The sequence below is a fragment of the Hemitrygon akajei genome, unplaced genomic scaffold, assembly GCF_048418815.1.
Source record: "Hemitrygon akajei unplaced genomic scaffold, sHemAka1.3 Scf000037, whole genome shotgun sequence".
Taxonomy (NCBI): domain Eukaryota; kingdom Metazoa; phylum Chordata; class Chondrichthyes; order Myliobatiformes; family Dasyatidae; genus Hemitrygon; species Hemitrygon akajei.
Genome location: NW_027331923.1, coordinates 884,223 through 907,530, shown reverse-complemented (window position 1 = coordinate 907,530; position 23,308 = coordinate 884,223). Strand labels below are relative to the sequence as shown.

Below are 23,308 nucleotides of genomic sequence, written 5' to 3'. Positions count from 1 at the left end.
GTTTGGGAATTTGAAATTAACAATTTTGTTTAAATTGGAATAATTTGAGAGCAATCCTAAAAGTTGCTCAACTAACAAGATACCGTTCTTTTATAGAACAGAAAAGATGTCAAAACTTTTGACATATTCTGAATTTGTGATTTCTTGGAAAATAGTTTTGATGAAATCAATGTTTTGTCATGTAAATTGCAAACGGAAAAAAAAGGTAGAGAGTTTTCTGGTTGGCACCACATTAAAGAGTACGTAGATGACCCCCTGTTGAAACCCCCGAAAGGAAACTTGTGATCAGGGCTCCATAAGCTAGGTACATAAGCCAGTTATGAAAGTTCAAAAAGTATCAAAGCAGAAATTAGTTTCTACAACCAGAAGTTATTTACCTAGGATGTACCCAGGACAGAAGGTCATCGATTAAGACTTCTGTTAAAGACGGATGCGAACGACTCGCAGAGAACTGAAACACTTTCTAAGAATGATATCTGATATTGTAGACAATGGATTTTAGATTGTGCAGGTATTGTTAGGCCCACCCTTGTGGTGTCAGAGGCGAGCGACCTACTCAGTTGATCCTGATGACATCTCCCACTTTGGGTGAAAGAATGTATTAGACATTATTTATGTGTTCTCACGATGGGCTGAAGCATTTGTTTGTGGAAAAGCAATGATGCAGCTGCAGTGACAAAATGTTTTTTAAAGGAAGTAACCCGGGATCTGGGATCCCCTGGAAACTATCCAGTGACAACGGTACTCAGTTCACTGGTAAAGTCATTGAAGATGGATGCAAAGCCTAACAAGCGGGTCAAAATTTCCATTGTCGCTCCCATCCACAGTCAGCGGTACGAGTCGAAAATATGAACGGAATCATTAAGAATATACTTAGGAAGATTTGTGAGGAAATGAGACTAAAGTGGAAATAGGAGCTGCATTTGGTTCTGATGACTACAGAAGCCACTGCCAATGGAACCATTGGGCTGTCCCCACATGAAATCACAACGGGACTGCCGTCTGATGCGCCATCAGGAATTAAACAAGTGCGTGTACACCACTTGGATGAGAGCATGTTCAATTATGGTATCGCCTGAAAAAATCACTAAATATCATCAACAGGTAAGAGAGGCCCAGCAAACTGTAGAGACCGTCAAATGCTACTACAGTGAACCGGTGACTACGTGGTGGTGCGGACATTTAAAAGGGAGATGTGTTTGGAGCCTCGGTTTGAAGTACCATTTCCGGTATTGCTGGTCACTAATCATGGTGAGAGAAAGGCCGTCGTGGATTCACGCCTCTCACTGCAAGAAGCTGCTTGACGACGGGAAAAAGATAAAACCACTGAGAGACCGAAAGGTGTCGGTTGGATTAGCTCTTGTCCTTTCCCGGACGGATGTGGTCGCCACAAACATTCAAGCTGCTGAGTTTGTATGGGTGTCCTGGCACATGTAGAAATGGATGTGTCCCGTTTAACTGTGATCTTCAATGAAATACAGATGAACTGTTACTTTAACTGGTCCAGGTCCTCAGTCCAGGATATGTTTGGTATCTAGCACTGGGCTGATCGGACTTGGAAACATAGATCCCTTTCATTCCCTTATCAGTACAGTCAGAATGTCACTTTGTCTGGATGAAGATACAAATTTGAAAACGTGTGTTGCAGTGAATGATATGTCCCAACACAACAATGTTAACCAAGGTTAAAAAGACTTAGTGTTGTCTTCATAGAAACGTAGAAATATAGAAAACCTACAGCACATTGTAGGCCCTTCGGCCCATAATGCTATGCCGAACATGTACTTTATAAATTAATCCCGGTTACCCCTAGCTCCATGCACCTATCCATCAGTCTCTTAAAATACCCTATTGTATCCGTCTCCACCAGCATCGCTGGCAGCTTATTCCACTTACTCACCAGTCACTACCTAAAAAAAACTTACCCCTGACATCTCCTCCGTACCTAATTCCAAGCACCTTATAACTATGGCCTCTCCTGTTAGCCATTTCAACCCTGGGGAAAAGCCTCTGACTATCCACACGATCAATGTCTCTCATCACATTATGCACATCTATCAGGTTACCTCTCATCCTCTGTCGCTCTAAGGAGAAAAGGCCAAGTTCACTCAACCTATTCTCTAAACCATGCTCCTTAACCAAGACAACATCCTTGTGGATCTCCTCTGCACCCTTTCTATAGTTTCCACATCATTCCTGTGGTGAGGTGAGCAAAGCGCTCCAAGTGGAGTCTGCCCAGGGTCCTATATAGCTGTACCGTTACCTCTCGGCTCCTGAACTCAATGCATTCTTAACCTCACAGGGAAGGTGACACTTGCCAAGGAAATCAGCAAGGCAGCTCCGGAGCTCATTAACATGGCAGCTGCATTGGAAAAGTTAGCAAATGAAATTACTTAGACTCTCGAACAAACCCTACAAGCAATATCTAAATTGTTGGCGAAATCGGTGACGGTTCGTAAAGTGGCATTTCAAATCCGAATGGCTTGGACTTTGTTTTCATGGGGAAAGGGGCCACGTACGCACATGATGAATCAGGAGAATATAATTCACATAACAGATCACATCCGTGAGGGCACCGAGAAGCTGAAGGAAGAAGGAGACCATTTCCATCATTACAACCCCCAGGAAGCTGTCGGCCGTCTGGGATGGTGGACTGCTGCCCTGTATTATGGAAAGACCACCGGTATTATAATATTGGCAGCCACCATCTTGTATTTTTGTGTAGGACTAAGGAAAGGGTATTGTAAATGGGAACCCTTTGATGTGGACTCGGAAAAGACGATTGTGCTGACTCAAAGGCGGAAATGTGGAAATATATTCGAACCTTTGTCATGTAATAGAATGGAACCTGTCAGATCCCACAGTTGTTTGCTATATGCTGAGTGTGTACTTGACAGGCACCATGTAATTGATCATTGTTCACTGTGTAACTGAGAGGAGGTTGATATGCACTGGAGCAGCCACTGGCAGAACAGATGACAGCCAAAGCACAGACTGACAATTTGTATTGAACAGCAAACTTCGTAAGCTGCAAAGCAGAAGCGATCTCTCGCCATGGAGAGTGGAGATGCTTCTCATTACAGCTCGCAGTAAGCATGACTCTGAACAGACCCACTCTGTGTTTCTGGTTCTTTGTTGACAGACCTGAAGAAATGCACACGACATACAGATGACAATGAACAACAGAGCCAGATCCGGGTCTCAGTTGCTTTGGGGGTGCACACTGATTTGAGAGTTGAATGAGAGTTTGCCGGTCAGCAGAGATTTATGGGTGTAAACAGATTTGCAGATACTGTATATGAAGAGTTGGGTGTGTTGGCGGATTCGGGGGTGAACGCTAACTTTGAGGAGCTGTTGGATTTGGAGATGTGTCGAATCACAAGGTTGTTTCTTTTAAAGATAAACGCGATATGAACTTTGATCTCTGTACTTGCTTTTTTTATAATGTAAGCCACCCTTTTGTGAACTGTTTGAAATGATTCTTGCGCTGGGATAATCTAATGTGCATGTTGGAAAATCAGTGGGTTCGGGTGCGCAGCGGATTCGGGGGTGCAGACGGATTTTAGAATATGTACTGATTTAGGAATGCTTTGGAGAATATGGTGGATGAACAGGGATTTGGGAATGTGGACAGGAATGGGTGTTTGCCAGCTAATATTGGGATGCATGCGGATTGAGGGCACACATTAACTCAGTTGCACAAGGATTTGGGGCGCACACGTATTTGTTTTTCGGTGCAAATTTGAGTGTGTGCAGAGATTTGGGAATGTCGGCGGATTTCAGGATGCATACGGAATTTGGGGGTTTGGTGGTTTTTGGAGCACACATTTGGGGTGTGTATGCATTTCAGAGTTCTGAAGATTTGGAGGTGTGACGACTATCAAACTTGTTATATTTATAGATAATTTAACAATAAATGCATTTTTGAGTGTTGAAGTTTGTTCTTGCTATTTTCCAAGGTGGAGGCAGCCGTTTTGTGAACTATTTGAAATGATTTTGCTCTGAGATGATCCAATGTGCAAGTGTGTCTGCTGATTTGGAGCTCTGACGAATCTCAATGTTTTTGAATTTGTACGCAGATTAATCATGAATGCAATCTGAATTTTGACCTCTGCTCTTGAATTTTATGGTTCAGGCAGCCACTGTGTGAAGTGTTTGAAATGATAATTTGAGAGCATGTGCAGTTTGCGGGGACAGATGGGAAGGAACTGAACCGAGGGGATAAATTGAACTCGAGATCTGTGGATAAGTGTACAGTCAGGCAGGGACAGGCAGAGACAATGGGTCGATCCACACAGAGACACAGAAACACGCTACACGGAACTGCACTTTCTTATCCGCCTCTCCAGCGCTCCGCCGTGTTCTTTATCACATACGTGGTGATATGATTGAAACACACTCAACCCCCTACTAGACTTTATGGCCATGTATTAGGGTTAAGGGTGGGTCCCGGACGAGCACCGAAATATTCTGACTGTGACTATGTCAGTGAAGATGTTGGCGTGTTTTGTGGATGTGAAAGTGTTTATTCACCATCACAAGCAGATCTTTTCTTGGCGACCCCCTCGTTAGAGTCCCCCAAACACAAACTAATCCAAGTGTTTATACTCTCGAGGGGAATGGTAACAGTAGGTGATTCAATACAATTTTACAAGCTACAAGAGCATAATTTACTTCAATATGTCGTGTGTCTCAGTTGGCTCCATTGATGTACATATTTACAGTGGGTGCACATTGAATTGATAAGAAACCACTGAAGGTTCAGTCACCTTTGTTGGGACAAACTAATTCACACAAACAGTCCAAACATTGCACTAGTTAATTATTTAATCGCAATCTGTCACCACGGGGATTGCACCTGCCTGACATAATTGTTTTGTAAATAATTTTAAAACAGTTATTTTTAAAACTGTTGAAATGTGTCCCTGTGGAGCAGCTAAATGCTATTAAAAACCGCAGGCATGTGCTGCCTTAACATTTCATTCCGAGAGATCGCCTGTAGCACAGTGGGGACAGGTCACTGGACAGAGAAAATGCCTGCAATGTTCGATAGGTACAGAAATGTGGAGAAAATATTGTACGTGTTCATTGCCGCCATTGGAGTTCCTGGTGAGTGAGCAGAGCAATTCATGTTCGGTATTTCTGTGTGCTAACCATGTGAATCTGTTTATGATCATTTGACAGGCTTCTAACTTGATGATCATTGTAGAAATATCCGTCAGAGATATTGATCCTGTCAGTTCAACACTCTGACTTTTCATATTTAATGACAAGCGGAGCTAAACTCCTGTCTCTCATCCAACTCATGGGATTGACTCGAACGTTGTTCTTGCCTTCAATGACACCTTGTCCGGAGTTGTCCCAGTGTGGGGACAGGCAGCTCTCCCGCAAGCTGGGACTGGGATCGGTTTACGTTGTAAAGGTCACTGTTTCTGAGTTATTGACCAGAGAGAAACCCTGGTCCTGTGTTTCATGTCTCCTTGTGGAATCTGTCACTGTCGGATCTCACTGCCTGTCGGTCAATAACTGGGTCTGTAAACACAAAGTACACAGCTGGGGTCAAAGCAACACGTACAGCAAGCTGGATGAACTCAGCAGGTCGGACAGCATCCGTGGAAACGAGCAGTCAACGTTTCGGGCCGAGACGCGTTTCCACGGATGCTGTCCGACTTGCTGAGCTCCTCCAGCTTGTTGTACGCGTTAATAATTGGGTCTGATCATCTGAACCAATGTCCACGGATCTGCTGACGAGAGTTAACGAATCGAACTGCGCTGCAGAATTAATCCATTAACGGAGCCGCTCAGCCTCAGGTTACTGAGTTGTTCCTGCATTCCCTCTGAGACGCGTCGTAAATTGCACCGCTTCGTCCTGTAGAGAAGTCTCGGCCCAAAACCGAAGTTTGTTCAATTCCATGGGTGCTGCCTGAGCTGCTGAGTCCCTCCAGTACTTTTTGTGTGTTGCTTCCCTCCGTATCATTTCTCGGCCCCATCAGATGCTGAGTTTCCAGGGGCCTGGTCAGTCACGGTTAAATCAGTGAAACCGGTCACGTTAGTGACTGGAATAGGGATCAGCACCGATCTTTGTTGTTCATGCAGATCGCTTTTATCGTCGACGATTGTCCACACATTGTCTTATCCCCACACTGAAGAAGGCAGGTTAGAGACAGTGACCCATTAAATTAGCAGCTGTTCATAGACTGTAGAGCTCCAGACCTTTTGCTGAAACCCGATCCCTTGAGGAATTGTTTCAGTAATGCCCTCTGTCTGTTATCTCTCTCTCCCTCACTCTCTCTACCCGATCCCCCTCCCCCACCCCATCGCCCTCCCCCTCCCCTCCCCTCTCCCCGTCTCCCTCCCCCTCTTCCTCCTCTTCCCCCCCCCCCCCCCACTCACCCAACACACAGTGAATTTAGTTGCGATTGTGATCCTGTCCCGGGGAAAGTGCGGCCTCTCTACCTGCACCACTCGCTACCTGGTTGCCATGGCAGCGGCGGATCTACTGACCATTGTCACCGAGGTCATTTTTATGTATTATTTCCCGTGGAGTTTTCTGAGCATCACCCCTGTGTGCAGTGTTATCGATGTACTGAGCTACTGAAGTTCACAGCCACACACTGTTCTGTCTGGTTCACCGTCACTTTCACCTTTGATCGGTTTGTCGCCATTTGCTGCCAGAAGCTGAAAACAAAATATTGCACGGATAAAACTGCGACTGTGGTTCTAACAACAACCGGCGTACTGTCCTGTCTGAGAAACGTTCCCCGATACTTCACATGGGAACCCACGGTAATAATCGACAATGTACCGTGGCTCTGTAAACTGAAGGACAGTTATTTCACTGATCCCTGGTGGGTTGGATACGACTGGCTCGATACGGTTTTAACTCCGTTCCTCCCTTTCGCTGTGATCCTGCTGCTCAACGCTCTGACAGTCAGTCACATTTTAGTGGCCAGTCGGGTCCGTAAGGGGCTGAAGGGTCAGAGCAAGGGGGAGAACCGCAGTGACCCGGAGATGCAGAGCAGGAGAAGGTCTGTGGTTTTACTCTTCACCATCTCCGGCAGCTTCATCCTCCTGTGGATGACAATGGTTGTAAATTTCATATATTATCAGGTCTCAGGAAAAGGATTCGATTTCAATGATTCTGAATTGATCTTTCACTACGTCGCGATTTTGCTGAGTGATTTCAGCTGCTGCACAAACACATTTATTTACGCTGTGACTCAGTCAAAATTCAGGGAACAGATAATTAGGGCGGTGAAATATTCTGTCCCCTCGGTGCCTCATTTCATTAATAAAGCCGCGTCCTGATCACAAGCCGGAGGCGGCCGCAGTGTCTCCAATCGGGACGTCAGCTCCTCACATTCACCGCCTGATCTCTCAGTTGTTATTCCGGGGCCGACTGTCCCGTCGACCGGAGGATCTGGGTTATTAGGGTAGTGTGTTTCTGGGGAGGGGCAAACCACTGTCCTGGACTGGCCAGCTGTCAGTCAACAAACTACTCTGGAATGCCAGCCACTCATTAGTCTGTGAATATGTCCATCTATCCCTATTCCCGCCCACCAACCTCACAGACCGACTTTCCAACAAGACAGCGGGAATTCTAGTCTGATGCTGGTTGGATAATCCAATGTCAAACGCACCAGTTTCCGCCTTCTCCTTCTCCTTCTCCTTCCGCCTTCTCCAATGATTGGCTAACGTGAATATAAATAGGACGGGCTTTGGATACATGGTGGTTGACACTCTAACTTAATGCGCATTCCCGCCACTAATTGGACTGGAATTTGGTGTAGGGAATTGGGAAATAAAACTCTCGCTACTTCTTTGTTCTAATGAAAACTAAATTACCCCCCAAAATCCTCCAAATTGTACCAAGTGAAACCCAATAGAGAGAATCAAATTAAACTCATTCCCACAACTGAAATGAAAGTTATCCGCCCCCAGCAATTGCAATGAAATCTGCATTTCATTTCTATCTACCTGGTTACCTTCACCCTGAAATATTCTGCAAATGTGTCTCCCTTATTGCCCAGTGTCCCACTAGATTTAGCATAAGCCCCTAATTCTTAACCCTTCAAACCCAGAAGCAGGTTCTGATTTGCAAAGTGGAAGGTCTTTATCTAGAGTTGAATCTTTAACAGCTTTTCTAATTAAACTATCAACCCGCTCATTCACACCCAATTCTGAATGCACGCCCAATCCAAGTGAACCACAATATTCGACAACACACCCCTACATCTGATCTGCGCACGTCCGGAAATCGGTGTGTAACCCGTATATGGGCCTACATACCATTAACCCTGTGTACATCTGTGCATCCCATATTGGCCGACGCATTCTCAAACGCATGTACACCCCAAATCCATGTTCACCCCCAAATCTGAGCACTCCTCCAAATCCGCAAGCAACCCGCAAATCAGTGTGTTCACCCAAATCCACAGACTTCCCCACCCCTCGTGCTCCCCCAAATTCTTATGCAACACCAAACCTGTCCGCCCCAAACAGTCTGACACCTCGACGTGCACATTAGATTATTCCTGAGAAAGAATCTTTTCAGTGCATTGGTAAGGAACGAACCTATAAATGAAACGACCTTGAGAAACGTCACAACTCCAAACCCGCAGACACCACAACTCTGAGAGACCCCGAAATACGAAAAAATCCCTATGTTGACCTAGTCACTCCTAATTCAACGGGCACCCTCAAATCAGTGGGCATCCCCCTATTTGACAAGGTTGCCCTAAATCTACGCAATCCACAAATCAGTGTGCATTCCCGCATGCATAATGGGTTACCGAACAGTTGAAATCCGTTCAAATAGTTCAGAGAATCGCTGTCTTTACGCAACCGAAACTCAGTTTGCAACTCCAGACCGGCTGACGTACCCGAATCTGGCTGTAACACTAAATCCGTGTGCACCCCCAAATCTGCGCGCATCCCTAAACAGGAGCGCACTCCATAATCATTTTGCAGACCAACCCGCTGAAAACTCCACATGCACATTAGCTAATCCCAAAGAATCATTTTCAAACAGTACACAAAACGGCTGACTCGATATTAAACACTCGCACGCAACCCGGAATTCTTGTGTAAATCTAAACCGGCTGGCATACGCTGATTCGAGTGCAATCCCATATTCAACAACACACATCCCCGAATAAGAGCGCACCGCAAAATCTATGTTCGCCAATTGAAAGGGCAAAGTACAGAGGTTATAAAAGTATCGGAAATTAAAACACGTCACAACGCCAAATCCGCAGTCTCCAAAAAATCTGTGATTTCAGCTGCTGCACAAACACAGTTATTTACGCGGTGACTCAGTAAAAATTCAGGGAGCAGATAATTAGGGCGGTGAAATATTCTGTCTCCTCGGTGCTTCATTTTATTAATAAAGCTGCGTCCTGAGCACAAGTCGGCCAAAGACAGAGACACACACCGGTATCAGGCAAAATAAACGCCCATCCAGCCTTTTCTCCTGCACCGGATGGTCACATTCGTCAGCTCCCGTTATCTCCAACAATATCTCAAACACTGTTGGCAGTGAAACTTTTGCCGGGACGTTATACTTTCCCACAACAGAAATTGTCATGAGGATTGAAATGATGTATCATCCCCTCATTAATAACACAGTGCTCAAAGGAATTTCGTGACGTCAGAACCTCCAATCCATTTGTAAATGGTCGTGACTTATTTCACCAGGGGAATAGGCGCAACTCTCTGTTTCCCTGGTGCGACATTGGCCAGCAAAGTCATGAGGACACGACAATTTCTGGTGTGGGAATGTATAACGTTCTGGCAAAAGTTTCACTGCCAACTGTGTTTGGGGTATTGTTGGAGATAATGAAGAGAGTAGACGCTGCAGACAATCGGAGACAAAGTTCTGTCGTCTACCAGGCATCGGGGAATATGACTTTTGGAAGATTAGACTGTTTAATTATAATGGGCTCCTTTTTATTTTATTTTTTATTTCCTCGACTAATTCCATAGTTAAGCTGCAATTTATAAATATTATTATTTCCTGCGACGAGCTGAAACAGGGGCAGCAAATCAGACGTCATTCACACAAACCGGGGTTTGGCTGGGCGAACAACCTAATCTCACGGATTTGGCGGGACCGGGGTGTGTAAACCCTGGTCTTACGAGACTGGAGAAAGGCGGGTTACTCGGCGCTGAGTTGGGAGACTGCCAGTGAGGGATAATGAGCCCTGAGACGCCCGGGAAGTTTCAGAATCAATCTTGTGATTCGTCACTAATCCAGATCCACCGACACCCACAAAACAGTGTGCAAACCCATATTTGTGATCATCCCCATATTCGATGGCACAACATTAAATCTGCGCACATCCACAAATCTGTTTACACCCGCAATCGCGCTGACACCCCTACACACACATTTCGTTATCCCAGAAAAAAATCATTTCAAATAATTCACAAAATTGCTCCCTCCACCTTAAGGAAATAGCAAGAGCAAAGTTCAGTTGAGGGTGCACTCATAGATTTATATTTTTCAAGAAGGGGACAGCGGTTTTTATACTGATTCCTGCTCTGGGAGAGTCACCTGAGTGGGCTTATGCACAGATTCGGGGTGCGCACGTATGTGCGGGTGCATACCGATTTGGGATATGTGTCTATATTGGGGTTTTTTCGGTGATACAGGGGTGCACACGGATTTGGGGTGCACACGGATTTGGGTTGCACACGGATTTGGGTTGCACACGGATTTGGTGGTGCACGTGGACGTGAACAGATTTAGGGATTTGTCAGCTACAGTGTGAGTGCACATGGAATTTGGGGTGTCGGTTGCTTTGCCGGTGCACACTGATTCGGCGGCGTCGGTGTGTCGACTCTCAAGGCTGTTTCATTTAAACTTTAATAATAAATGCATATTGATGTTTGACCTCTGTACTTGATTTTTGTGTTGTTGGCAGCTGTTTTTGATCAACTTGGAATTAATCTTGCTCTGGGAAAATCTAATGTGGACGTAGGGGCGTCGACAGTTTCGGTAATGAGCATTGTTTGGGAGTTACACAGAGATTTGAGGACGTGCGCTGATTTTGGAGTGGTTTGTGGAATATGAGGGTGCACGGGGATTTGGGGATGTGCGTAGAAATTGCAGTTCTTTCAGCAAACATTGGGGTGCAAAGGGATTCGTGGTGTCGGCGGATTCCCGGGCATATACTGACTCGGGGGTGCACACGGACTTGGGGGTGTGCGCAGATCTAGGGGGGAGTTGTCCAGTATGGGTTTGCATGTGGATTTCGGAGTGCTCACGTATCTGGGTGTGGGTGTGGATTTAGGAATGCTGCCGGAGTTAGGTGTGCACACGGATTTTGGGGAATCGGTGGTTTTGGAGCATGATCATGGGCTTGGGGGTGCGCACGTATTTCCGAGTTCTCAGGATTTGGAGGTGTGACGACTCTCAGTTGTTGCATTTTTAGATACTGTAATAATAACGCACTTTGAACGTTCAATTACTTTCTGAGGTGGAGGCAGCCGCTTTGTGGTCTATTTAAAAGGCTTATTGCTCTGGGGTAATCCAATGTGCATGTCTGCTGATTTGTAGTTCTGACGGATCTCAAGGTCGTTTCCTTTGTACATACAATTTGAACTTTGACCTCTGTTCTTGCATTTCTCTGGTTCAGGCGCCATTTTATGAAGAGATTGAAATTATTCTCACTTGGATAATCTAATCAGTAAGTGAAGGTATCAACGGTTTGCTGTGCGTACAGATTTAGGGGTGTGTGAAGACACGCTGAGCAATCGGTAGAACAGAGGGATCTGGGAACACAGATTCATAATTACCTGAAAGTGGTTTCACAAGTAGATTAGGTGGTGTAGAAAGCTTTTGGTACTTTGGACCATAGATCAAGGTGCTGAGTACAGGAGATGGGGGGCTATGATTAAGTTGTATAAGAGGTTGTTGCCGCTTCATTTGGAGTATCATGGGCAGTTTCTGTTACCTGCCTACAGGAAATGCATGAATAAAATTGTAAGAGTACAGAGAAAATTTATAATATGATTCCTGGGATGTGCAGACCTGAGTTGCCGGGAAAGGTTGAATAAGTTATGACTTTATTCCCTGGAACATAGGACGATGATGGGCGTCTTCATAGAGATATACAACATTATGAGTGTTATAGACAGGGTAAATGCTGCCAGGATTTTTCCTATGAGTTTCAGTTAGCCTGGAATAAAGGTCGCAGTTAAATATTTATCGGGAAGTTGATTGGTGAAAGAGGTGCAGGACTGGAAAAGGGGAATCTAATAGAGGACAGATGGGTATCGTCTCCCTATCGTATTCCATCCTCCTTTTCCTTCTTCCATTGCTTTCTTTACTTCACCCCTACACCCTCCTTCCAGTTGCACATCACCTTGTGTTTCTTCCTCTCATCCCCACAACCTCTAAGCCTGACTCCTCATTTTATTCCTCAGTCCTGCTGAAGGATCCCGGCCAGAAACGTCGACTGTGCTCCCTTCCAAAGATGCTGCATAGCCTGCTGAGTTCCTTCAGCAATTTTGTGTGTGCTACTAGTTACCCTGTCACCCCTTCTCTTTTCGTCTACACATCACCTTTCTCTGGTTCCACTCATCCTTCCTTTCGTCAGTGTTCCACTCTACTCCTCTATTAGATTAGTTCTTTTGTAGCTCTTTATCTTTTCCAGCTCTCAATCTCCCAGCCTCTTGAGTTCAGTTCCATCACCTCCCACCAACCTTGTCCCTCATCTACCAAATGCCAGTTTGTACTTCTACCGCTTTCTTCAATTTATCATTCTAGCACCTATCCCGTCCTTTCCGGTCCGATGAAGTGACATTTTACAAAACGTTGACTGTCGTCTGTTAACTGTTGGGTGTTGTCCACAGTGGAGAGATCATTGCGGCTGGACTCACCATGTAGGAGTGTTGTTCACAGCGGACCTGTTATTGCGGCAGAACACCACCAGGTGGGAGTGTTGTCCACAGCAGACATGTCTTTCTGGCTGGACTCACCAGGTCGGAGTGTTGTTCACAGCGGAGCTGTTATTGCGGCAGGACACCACCACGTTTGAGAGTTGTCTACAGCAGACCTGTCTTTGTTGCTGGACTCACCAGGTAGAAGTGTTGTCCATCAGGGACCTGACATTTCGGCAGGACACCACCGGGTGGGAAAGTTACACACAGAAATTGCTGGAGGAACTCAGCGGGTGAGGCAGCGTCTATGAAATAAATTCGAGCTGAGACACTTTTTCAGGACTGGAATGGAAGGGGAAAGGCCAGAATAAAAAGGCGGGGCAGAAGGAGGAGTATAGATGTAAGGTGAATCGTGATGTCTGTTGTGTAGGAACGGTAAAGGGCTGGAGAGAAAGGGATCTGATTGGAGATGAGAGGATAGACCATGGGAGAAAGGGAAGGAGGAGTGGCAACAGTGGGAGGTGATATGCAGGTGAGAAGAAGAGGTTAGAGCCAGAGTGGGGGAAAGAAGGTGAAGGGAGGGGGAAGGATAAAGTTGACTGGAAGGAGAAATCGCTACTCATGCCATCTGGTTGGAGGTTATATAAAGAAAATATAAGGTGTTGTTTTTCCAGCCGGAGGGGGGGGGGGGGTGGGCTTCATCATGACATAAGAGGAAGCCATGGACCGACATGTTGGAACGGGAATGAGGATAGGAATAAAATTGTTTGGGCACAGGGAAGTTCCACTTTTGGCAGCTGAAAAGGAAGTGCGAGACAAAACGATCCCCCCAATTTACACCGGGTCTCACCAATATACAGAAGGCTGCATCAGGAGCAGCGGATGCAATAGAGGAAGCGTTGCCTCACCTGGAAGAACCACTTTGGGCGATGAATGGAGTAAGGGAGGAGATGAATGGGCAGGTGTAGTATTTCTCTCACTTTCAGGGGTCAGTTCCAGGAGGAACATCAGCGGAAAAGGAGAAATGAAGGGAGCGATTTCTGCAGAAACCGGAAAGTGGGGGGAAGGTAAATAAGTGTTTAGACCACAAGACATAGGAACAGAATCAGGCCATTCGTTCCATCGAGTATGCTCCGCCATTTCATCATGGCTGACCAATTTCCCTCCCTAATCCATTTTTCTGCCCTCCTAACGGAACAATTCACGCCCTGAGTGATCGAGAACCTATCAGCCTCCGCCATATTTACACTCCATCACCTGCCAACACATCCACCTGTGGCAACGAATTCAACACATTCACCACCTTCTGTTCTCAGCCAGGCAATTATAGGTCGGTGAGACTGATATCAGAAGTGCTGAATCTATTGGATGGTCTAAAGTCAAGTCTTGTTAATGGCCTCGGCGAAACGTCGAATGTATTCTTTTCCATAGATACTGCCTGATCTGCTGAGTTCCTCCAGCATTCTGTGTGTGTTGCTTGGATTTCCAGCATCTGCAGATTTTCTGTTGTCTGTGACAATCAGTTGCATTCATTTTTACGGACAGGAATCTGGTTTACCATTTTATCTGGAACTGAACACTTTAGTTTTGAACACTATGAGTGCGATGTTGTACTGTGAACACTGTGACCACTGTGCTCTAAATGTATTTGTTCTATTTGTGTTCTTTCCTGTAAAATGTTTGAATAACTTGTGTTGATGTTGTTGTGACCGCGGCTTTGCCATGTGTCTGTGACGCTGCTGCAAGTCTGTTTCTCAGCGCACCTGCCTTTGATGCCATTTTCCGTACACAACCGTAAAGGAAAAGACAATAATTGTTACTCCGGATCCGATGCAGCAATAACAAAGGAAACACACAGTCATTGTGGAAAATCATTTATTTTACCACAATATCATTGAGATTCCACATTTGTGGAACTCTGGGTGAGAGGGAAATCAGCTTGTGTTTGGATCCAGCAGCGGACAAGTGTGTGTGTGTGTGTCCTTAGCAGAACAGAGGTGTTAGTTCAGAATGTTCTTTCCCAACCGTCTGCACTTATCTCATCTGTACAGCTGTATTATCGCCCTACTGAGGGGTGGTGGTCAGCACAGTGATCTTAGTTCTGCAGGCTTGCAACTGAACTGGATAAATACAGACTGTCAAGTCACAAAGCTTTAACAGCACACAACTGTTAACCCTCTCTTCTCCACTCCCTCCCCTTCTCTCTCTGCCACCCTCACCTTCTCTCTACAACTCTCCCCCACACTCCCCCCACTCTCCCCCCACTCTCCACCCTCTGAGTTAGAGGGAAATCAGCTCGTGTTTGGATCCAGCAGCCGACAAGTGTGTGTGACCTTGTCAGAACAGAGGAGTCAGTTCAAAACGTTCATTCCCACCCGTCTACACTTATCTCATCTGTACAGCTGTATTATCGCCCTACTGAGGGGATGTGGCCAGCACAATAATCATAGTTTTGCAGGCTTACAACTGAATTGGATAAATACAGGCCATGGACAATGTCACAAAGCTTTAACAGCACACAACTCTTAACCCTCTCTGCCCCCTCCCCCTCTCTCCACTCCCCACCCTCTGAGTTACAGGGAAACCAGCTTGTGTTTATATCTGAGAACAATCCACAAGGCCACAAAACTTTAACAACACACAGCACTTCTGACTTTATATTTCAAATGTTCTTCCACAGGGCCGGTGACTTTAAATGCCTTGGTGCTACCAGTTCAGAGAGCTGACACGTAAGTGCTGTCACAAAGAAGGCACAGAGCTTCCACTGCTTGAGAAGTTGCACAAATTCAGCTTGTTGTTCAAAACTTTGTCAAACGTCAGTAAATGCATGATAGACAATATCCTGACTGGTTGCATCACAACCCGGGACAGAAACCAGTTCCCAAGAACGGAAAGATCTACAGAAAGTGTTGGACACCTCCCAGCCCAGCAAAGAGAAATTCAGCACATCTACAAGGAGCGCGGCCACAGGAAAGCAGCATCAATGATAACCATCCCCACCCACTCAGACCACGCTCTCTTCTCGCTGCCGCCCTGGGGAAGCAGGTCCCACACGTGTGGACACATTTCCCAGTCCTCCGCAACTCATCGTCTCAAAATGATCAGTTTGTCAGTCTTCGTGTGGAGTTTTTTTTTCGATTCTATTGTATTTTTCTGTTCGACTGTGGATGCCAGCAAGAAAATGAATATCATGTCTGTATGTGGTTACGTATCTGTACTGTCAGAATAAGTTTAATTTCAAATGTGAGCAAAGGCACAAAAACTCACAGACATCCATCCAGAGGAAGAGTGAGACACACACACACACACACACACACACACACACACACACACACACACACACACACACACACACACACACACACACACACACACACACTCACACACACATTCACACACTCATACACTCTCTCACAAAAACACACTCACACACCAAGTCACACATGCTCGCACAGTGAGGCTCACATTGACATAAATGTGCACACAGGCCCTGAGACTCACAGGAAACACAGACAGACACACATGGAGATACACACACGTGCACGCACAAACACATATACAGCACATACACACTGACACACATTAATAGAAACAAACACGCACACAGACACAAATACACACACAGACACTCACACGCATACTAGCACGCAGAGACGACACATAGAGACAGAAACACACGCATGCACACACAGACACAGGCACACACAGACACAAAAGGAGACACAACCGCATGCACCACACACATATGCACGCACAAACAACTCTCACATCTCCCTCTCCAGCTCTCCACTGTGTTTTCTGTGCTTTCAATGTTTGATATGTTTCATTCTTCTGAACTCTGCAAGTCCAGGCCTGGAGCCATTATTAAGTTGGCAAAGCGTTTGGACGCTGCGTCCTCTCGGGGCAAACTAAAGGTGTTTTGTTTTTCTCTCTCTGCTTAATGTTTTTTAATATCATCACAAGACTACAAGAACTTCGAGGACTGCTGGTCCGCTGCACAAGTGAGCTGCTCGTTTCGTCTCAAGGGACAATCTTAGATCTGGCAAATCTGTTGGAATTATTTGAAGTAATAACAATCAGGATCGACAAAGGAGAGTCGGTTGATGCTGTGTATCTGGATTTTCTGAAGACCTTTGACAAGGTGCCAAAGAATCGGCTACTTAGCCATGGTATTACAGAGATTATACCAGCATCGATAAAGCAGTGGCTGATTGGCAAGAGACAAACAGTGGGAATAAAGGGAAACTTTACTGCTTGGTTGCCGGTGACTAGTGATGATCCACAGGGATTTGTGTTATGTCAATAATTTTGATGAATTGACTGTTTTGAGCAAAGTTTGCAGCCAATACGAAAATAGGTGGAGGGACAGATAGTTTTGAGCAAATAGAGAGGCCACAGAAGTACTTAGACAGATTAAGAGAATGGGCGAAGAAGTGACAGATGAAATACAATGTTAGGAAATGTATGGTCATGACTTTAGTAGAAGACATGAACGCGTTGGCATTTTCCCCAAATGGAGAGAAGACACAACCATTTGAGGATTAAAGGGATTTGGGAGTAATTATGCAGGATTCCCCAAAGCCAACTTGCAGTCTGTGTCTATCGTGGGGAAGGGAAATGTGATGTCAGTATTTAATTTCAGGAGAACTAGAATATAAAAGCAAGGATATAATTCTGAGGTTTTGTAACTCACTAGCGAGGCCCCACTTGGAGGAATGGGAGCATTTTGAGTCCTTTATCTTAGAGAGGATGTGTTGAAACTGAATAAAGTTCAAATGAAGTTCACGAAAATGATTCTAGGATTTGAGAGCTTGTCATTTGAAGGGCTTCTGATGGCTCTGGGCGGGGATACACTGGGATTCAGAAGAACGAGAGTGAACTACTTGAAAATTATCGCATGTTGGAAGGCCAGTGCAAAGGATGTGGGACTGTCCTTTTGGAATGGCGATGAGGAAGAATTTCTTAAGCCAGGGATGAGTGAATCTGTGGAATTCCATGCTACAGCCAGTGGTGGAGGCCGTCATTATTAATATTTAAGGCAGAGGTTGATAGATCCTTGGATGATCAGGGCATGAAGGGATAAGGGGAGAAGGCAGGAGATTGGGGCTGAGAGGGATAATGAATCAGCCATGATGAAATTTCGGTGCGAACTCCATGAGCCAAATGGCCGAATTAAGCCCCTGTAACTTGTGGTCTTAAACAAATTCTCATTCAATGTCAGCAAGAGAAAAGAGCTAATTATTAACTCGAGAGGGAGGAAACAGGAGGTCCATGAGCCAGTCCTAGTGGCGCTCACATCTATGATGATGAAGTGCTTTGAGGGGTTGGTCATGAATAGAATCAACTCCTGTCTGTGCATGGACCTGGACCCGTTGCAATTTGCCGATCGCCACAATATATCTACAGCAGATGCAATCTCACTGGCTCTCCACTCAGCCTTAGATCACCTGGACAATAACAATACACAAGTCAGGCTGATGATGACAGCTCAGAGTTCAATACAATCAGACCCTCAATTGTAATCAACAAGCTCCAAAACCTGGGCCTCTGTACCTCCTTCTGCAACTGGATCCTCACCAGGAGACCACAGTCTGTGTGGATCAGAAATAACATCTCCTCCTTGCTGACAATCAACACCAGCACACCTCAACGATGCGTGCTCAGCCCACTGCTCTACTCTCTCTACACCCACGTCTGTGTGTCTAGGCTCATCTATAAACTTGCTGATGACACAACTATTGTTGGTGGAGTTTCAGATGGTGACGAGGAGGAGTACAGGAGTGAGATAGATCAGCAAGTTGAGTGGTGTCGCAGCAACAACCTTGCACTCAACATCATGAAGACAAAGGAATTGATTGCGGATTCAGGAAGGGGAAGTCGAGGGAACACACACCAGTCCTCATCGTGGGATCAGAAGTGAAAAGGGTGAGCAGTTTCCATTCCCTGCCTGTCAACATCTCTGAGGAACTATCCTGGGCCCAACATATTGATGCAGTTACAATGAAGGCACAACATCGGCTATATTTCATTCGGAGATTGAGGGGGATCGGTCTGTCACTAAAGACACTTGCAAATCTCTACAGATGTTCTGTGGAGAGCATTCTAACTGGTTGCATCACTGCCTGGTGTGGAGAGGCCACTGCACAGGATCGGAAAATGCTGCAGAAAGTTGTAAACTCAGCCAGCTCCTTCATGGGCACTGGATTCCACAGCATCCAGGACACATTCAAAAGATGATGCCACAAAAAGGTGGCTTCCATCATTAAGGACCCCCATCACCCAGGATATGTCTTCGTCTCATTGCTACCATCAAGGAGGACGTACAGGACCCTGAAGACACTCTCACTGGTTTAGGAACAGCTTCTTCCCCACCATCAGATATCTGCATAGACAATGAACCCATGAACACCCCCTCAGTATTTTCCCTCTCTTTTGCACTACATTTTAAATATAATTACACATACTAATTGTAACCTGTAGTTTTTATACTAAATACTGCAGTGTACTGCAGACACAAAGGAACAAATTTCACCACATGTGCGGGTGATATTACACCTGATTCTGATACACAAACACACACAGCTGGGCTCAGACATACAACACTCCCACATTCCTCCCTTTGTGACACCCTGCTTGCTCCGTGGCCCCCGGTATGAAGCTCAAACTGTTGCAACACCTGCCCTTTAAATTCATGGCTGAGGCTGTGTTGTGTCTGTTCACTGTTTGAGTTCGATATTAAATGAAGAGCATTGAATGGGAAGGAAGGTTTGAATAGCAGAATAAAGATCTCCTCTGAAGGTATATGGGGTCCTGGTGAGAGCGTACATGGAACACTGTGCACAGGTCTGGTCTCCCTCCCGGAGTCAGCCTGTGGGTAAAGGGAATGAAGAGAATGTTCCAGACACTGATTTGGTAAGGGGGTGGTGAGGTAGTGTCCTCAGTGAGATTACACTATCTGGGCCTGTCTCAAAATTTGGACAAATAACAGATGGTCTGACTGAGACAGACAGTCTCACAGGGTACTGACAGGGTGGGGGCAGCAATGGCGTTTTTCCTCACTGGGTGTTGAATAAGGGGTCACAGAATCAGAATCCGATATCAGCTCACAAGACTCAGAAGAGGAGTGCGGAGAACCTTTGTATTATTTTTCCCACAAGTTTTCTAAATTCAAAAGGCATATAGAAGGGCTGAGCGAAGATGGGAACGTTGCAGGAAAGTGTCGCTGAGGTCAAAGATCAGCCATGATCGGAGGAAATGCGGAACTGCCACAAGGGACCGAATGACCACGCTTACTCCTGTTTACCTTTGCGCCTTGTTCTGCCTTGGCCTTCAGCCTGTCCGATTGCAGCGTAGAGCCATCGGCAACCACTGCGGGCCAGATCCGGGCTCCCAGTAGCGCAGACAGGTCCGGGAGGTAACTCCCGACAACAGGTCACGATCCTCGGCAGGGAAAGACCGGGCACCCTCCGTGCAGCTGAAACATCTCACGGAATCTCTGCCATAGAAGGATTCACCCGGCCGGTGTTGCAACCTTTACCCGAAATTTAGCTCCCAATCTCCGGTCTCTCCCGGGTCCACTCGCTCTCAGTTCCAAACCTCGGACCGCTCCGAACGTTCAGCATCCCTCCAACTGACACTCCTCAGCCAATAGCAGCACGACTCTCCCAGCTCTGCTGCTGATTGGCTGTGAGTGTATCTGAGAACGGGCTGCTACTGGTAGCTGGAGATGTCAGTCACAGTTTGTGACAGAATCAAAGCAAGTTCTCCGAGACAGAAAGTTCAAAGTAAATTTTATTATCAGAGTGCAGATAAGTCACCACATACAACCCCGAGAAGCATTTTGCTGCGGAAGTGGGGAGAAAATCTGCAGGATAGTAACTATAACTGGATCAGTGAAAGACCAGCCAGAGTGCAGACGACAACAAACTGTGCAAATGCAAATATAAATAAATAGCAATAAACAACAGGAACATGAAATAACCGCAGGGGCTGCCGACGGATCTCCGGAGCTCTCACCGCTCCCCTGTGCATTCTGACAGGCTGAAGACCAGGGCAGAACAAGGCACAAAGGTAAACTCGTGGTTTAGAAAAAATGAAACAGGCTATTCAGCCCCTTGCGCCTGTTCTGCCCTTAACTCGGAACATAACACTATAAGACCATAAGACATAGGGGCAGAAGTAGGCCATATGGCTATTCGAGTCTGGCCGTCATTCAATCACAGCTGATCCTTTTTTTCCCTCCTGAACCCCAGTTCCTGGCCTTCTCCCCGTAACCTTTGATGTCATATTCAATACAGAACCTATCAACCTCTGCCTTAAATACACCCAACGAGGTAGCCTCCACAGCTGCATGTGGCAACAAATTCCACAAATTTATCTCGCTTTGTCTGAAGACATTTCTCCGATTCTCAGTTTTGAAAGGACGCCCCTCTATCCTGAGGATGTGCCTCTTGTCCGAGACTCTCACACCATGGGAAACATCCTTTCCACATCTACTCTGTCTATCGGTAAATATTCAAAAGGTTTCAATCAGATTCCCCGCACGATTTTTAATACAACCGAGTACAGACCCAGAGCCATCAAACGTCCCTTTCATACCTGGAATCATCCTTGTGAAATTCATCTGAACCCTCTCCATGTCGGACCTTTGACCTCAACACCACTTTCCTGCAATGTCCCCAAAATTGCAGAGCCCCAGAATATGTCTATTAAATTTAGAAACCCTGTGGAGGAAATTCCAAAGATTCGCTGCACTGGTGAGGAAATTTCTCCTCATCTCTGTCCTGCTGAGGTGAACTGTAATATTCAGTCTGTGAAATATGGTTCCACAGCCCAGCCAGGGAAAACATCATACCTGCCCCAACCCTGTCAATATCCTGTGAGATTGAGCCTGTCCCTTTTACTGCTTAAATTCTGAGACAGGCCCAATGCGATCAGTCTCAGTCAAACCACCTCCGATTTCACTCATTTTGATATGATGTTTGGTTCTGGGAGCATCTCAATGGACGGTAAGTAAGCGTAGTCATCCTGTGTTGTTCCCGAGCCTGATGGTTGACGGGTAGTAACTGTTCCTGAACCTGGTGTGCGGGACCTGAGGTTCTTGTACCTTCTACCTGATTGCAGCAGCGAGAAAAGAGCCTGGCCTGGGTGGTGAGCATCTCTGATGATGGATGCTGCTCTACTCCGACAGTATTTCATATCGATGTGCTCAGTGGCTGGTTGGGCTCCAACCGGAGTGCACTGGGATGAATATAATAGATTGTGTCGGTTCATCAGGAGGGCGATGAACTACTTCAATCATCGTGCCAAACCTGGGGGAGAGGGGCCCTCCCAGTCTGATCCTTGCTGCATGCCCGGAGATCACTCCCACAGCGCGCTGCCCCGAGATTACTGCAGTGGAGACGAGAGGGACCCTCCCAGTCTGATCCTTGCTGCATGCCCGGAGATCACTCCCACAGCGCGCTGCCCCGAGATTACTGCAGTGGAGACGAGACGGTCACTCACCTCTTTGCGGACTGTGGGCTGGCGAAGATCTGTGGAGAAAGATGCAAGGGCCTGTGCCACAGCAGCTGCGTGACAGAAGGCTCACTGATCCTCGGGTAAAGGCATTGCACGGTTTATCCCTGTGAATATTTCATGGCAAATAACGTCTGGGCTCTGTCCAGAATTGTGGAAACTGGCCTATCACTGGAGCTGGGGCAGACATGGCTAAAGTCAGAAAGTTTCTTCAGGACTTCACCGACCAAAATATTGTTTCCCACCCTGTGACGTGGAATGTCCAGTCCTGTACTTTCCCCTGCAGTCACAGCATCCATCTTGTCACGGCACAATTTTTAAGTTTTAAATAGTTACTTAACCCGTGTTTTACACCCCAGTCTGACTCTCTTTACACCGAGAGAGAAAAAAACTTAAAAAAACGAGCTGTTGGAGGAACTGAACGGGTCAGCAGCATCTGAGGGAAATGGCAATCGAGATTTCGGGTTGAGACAATCCAGCGGAAGGATCTCGACATGAAAGTCGATTTTACATTTCTCTCCACAGATGCTGTCTGACCCGCTCAGTCCCTCGAGTTTCTTACTCGAGATTCCAGCATCTGCAGTCTCTTCGGATCGCTTCGGATCGCAGCGATGGGACCTTTGCAGATTCAGCGAATGTTTCTGTCACACTGGATTTTTACGGGACGGGTTTGTTAGCCCGATTCCCAACCCTCCTCCTTTTGCAGCCGGGCTTGGGCAGTCCATGGCCGAGTTTTCATTTCTGTTCCGACCTGCTTAATCTGTTTCTGATCCCTCCCTGATATAGATACCACAATTCCTTCCCACAGACAGCAACATAATGTTCATTTCCCGAGTCAAGTGCGTAGTGGACAATCGCGGTACTGCAGGGGATCAGCAACTCCCCGAAAGTGAAAGCATTCTGAATC

General features: G+C 46.2%; 1 long non-coding RNA gene across 2 annotated transcripts in view; it reads left to right on the top strand.

Moving 5' to 3' along the window:
- Positions 1 to 23,308, top strand: part of LOC140720173 (uncharacterized) — a 914,213-nt gene that overhangs the window by 329,075 nt on the left and 561,830 nt on the right. The gene's annotated exons all lie outside the window — the stretch shown is intronic.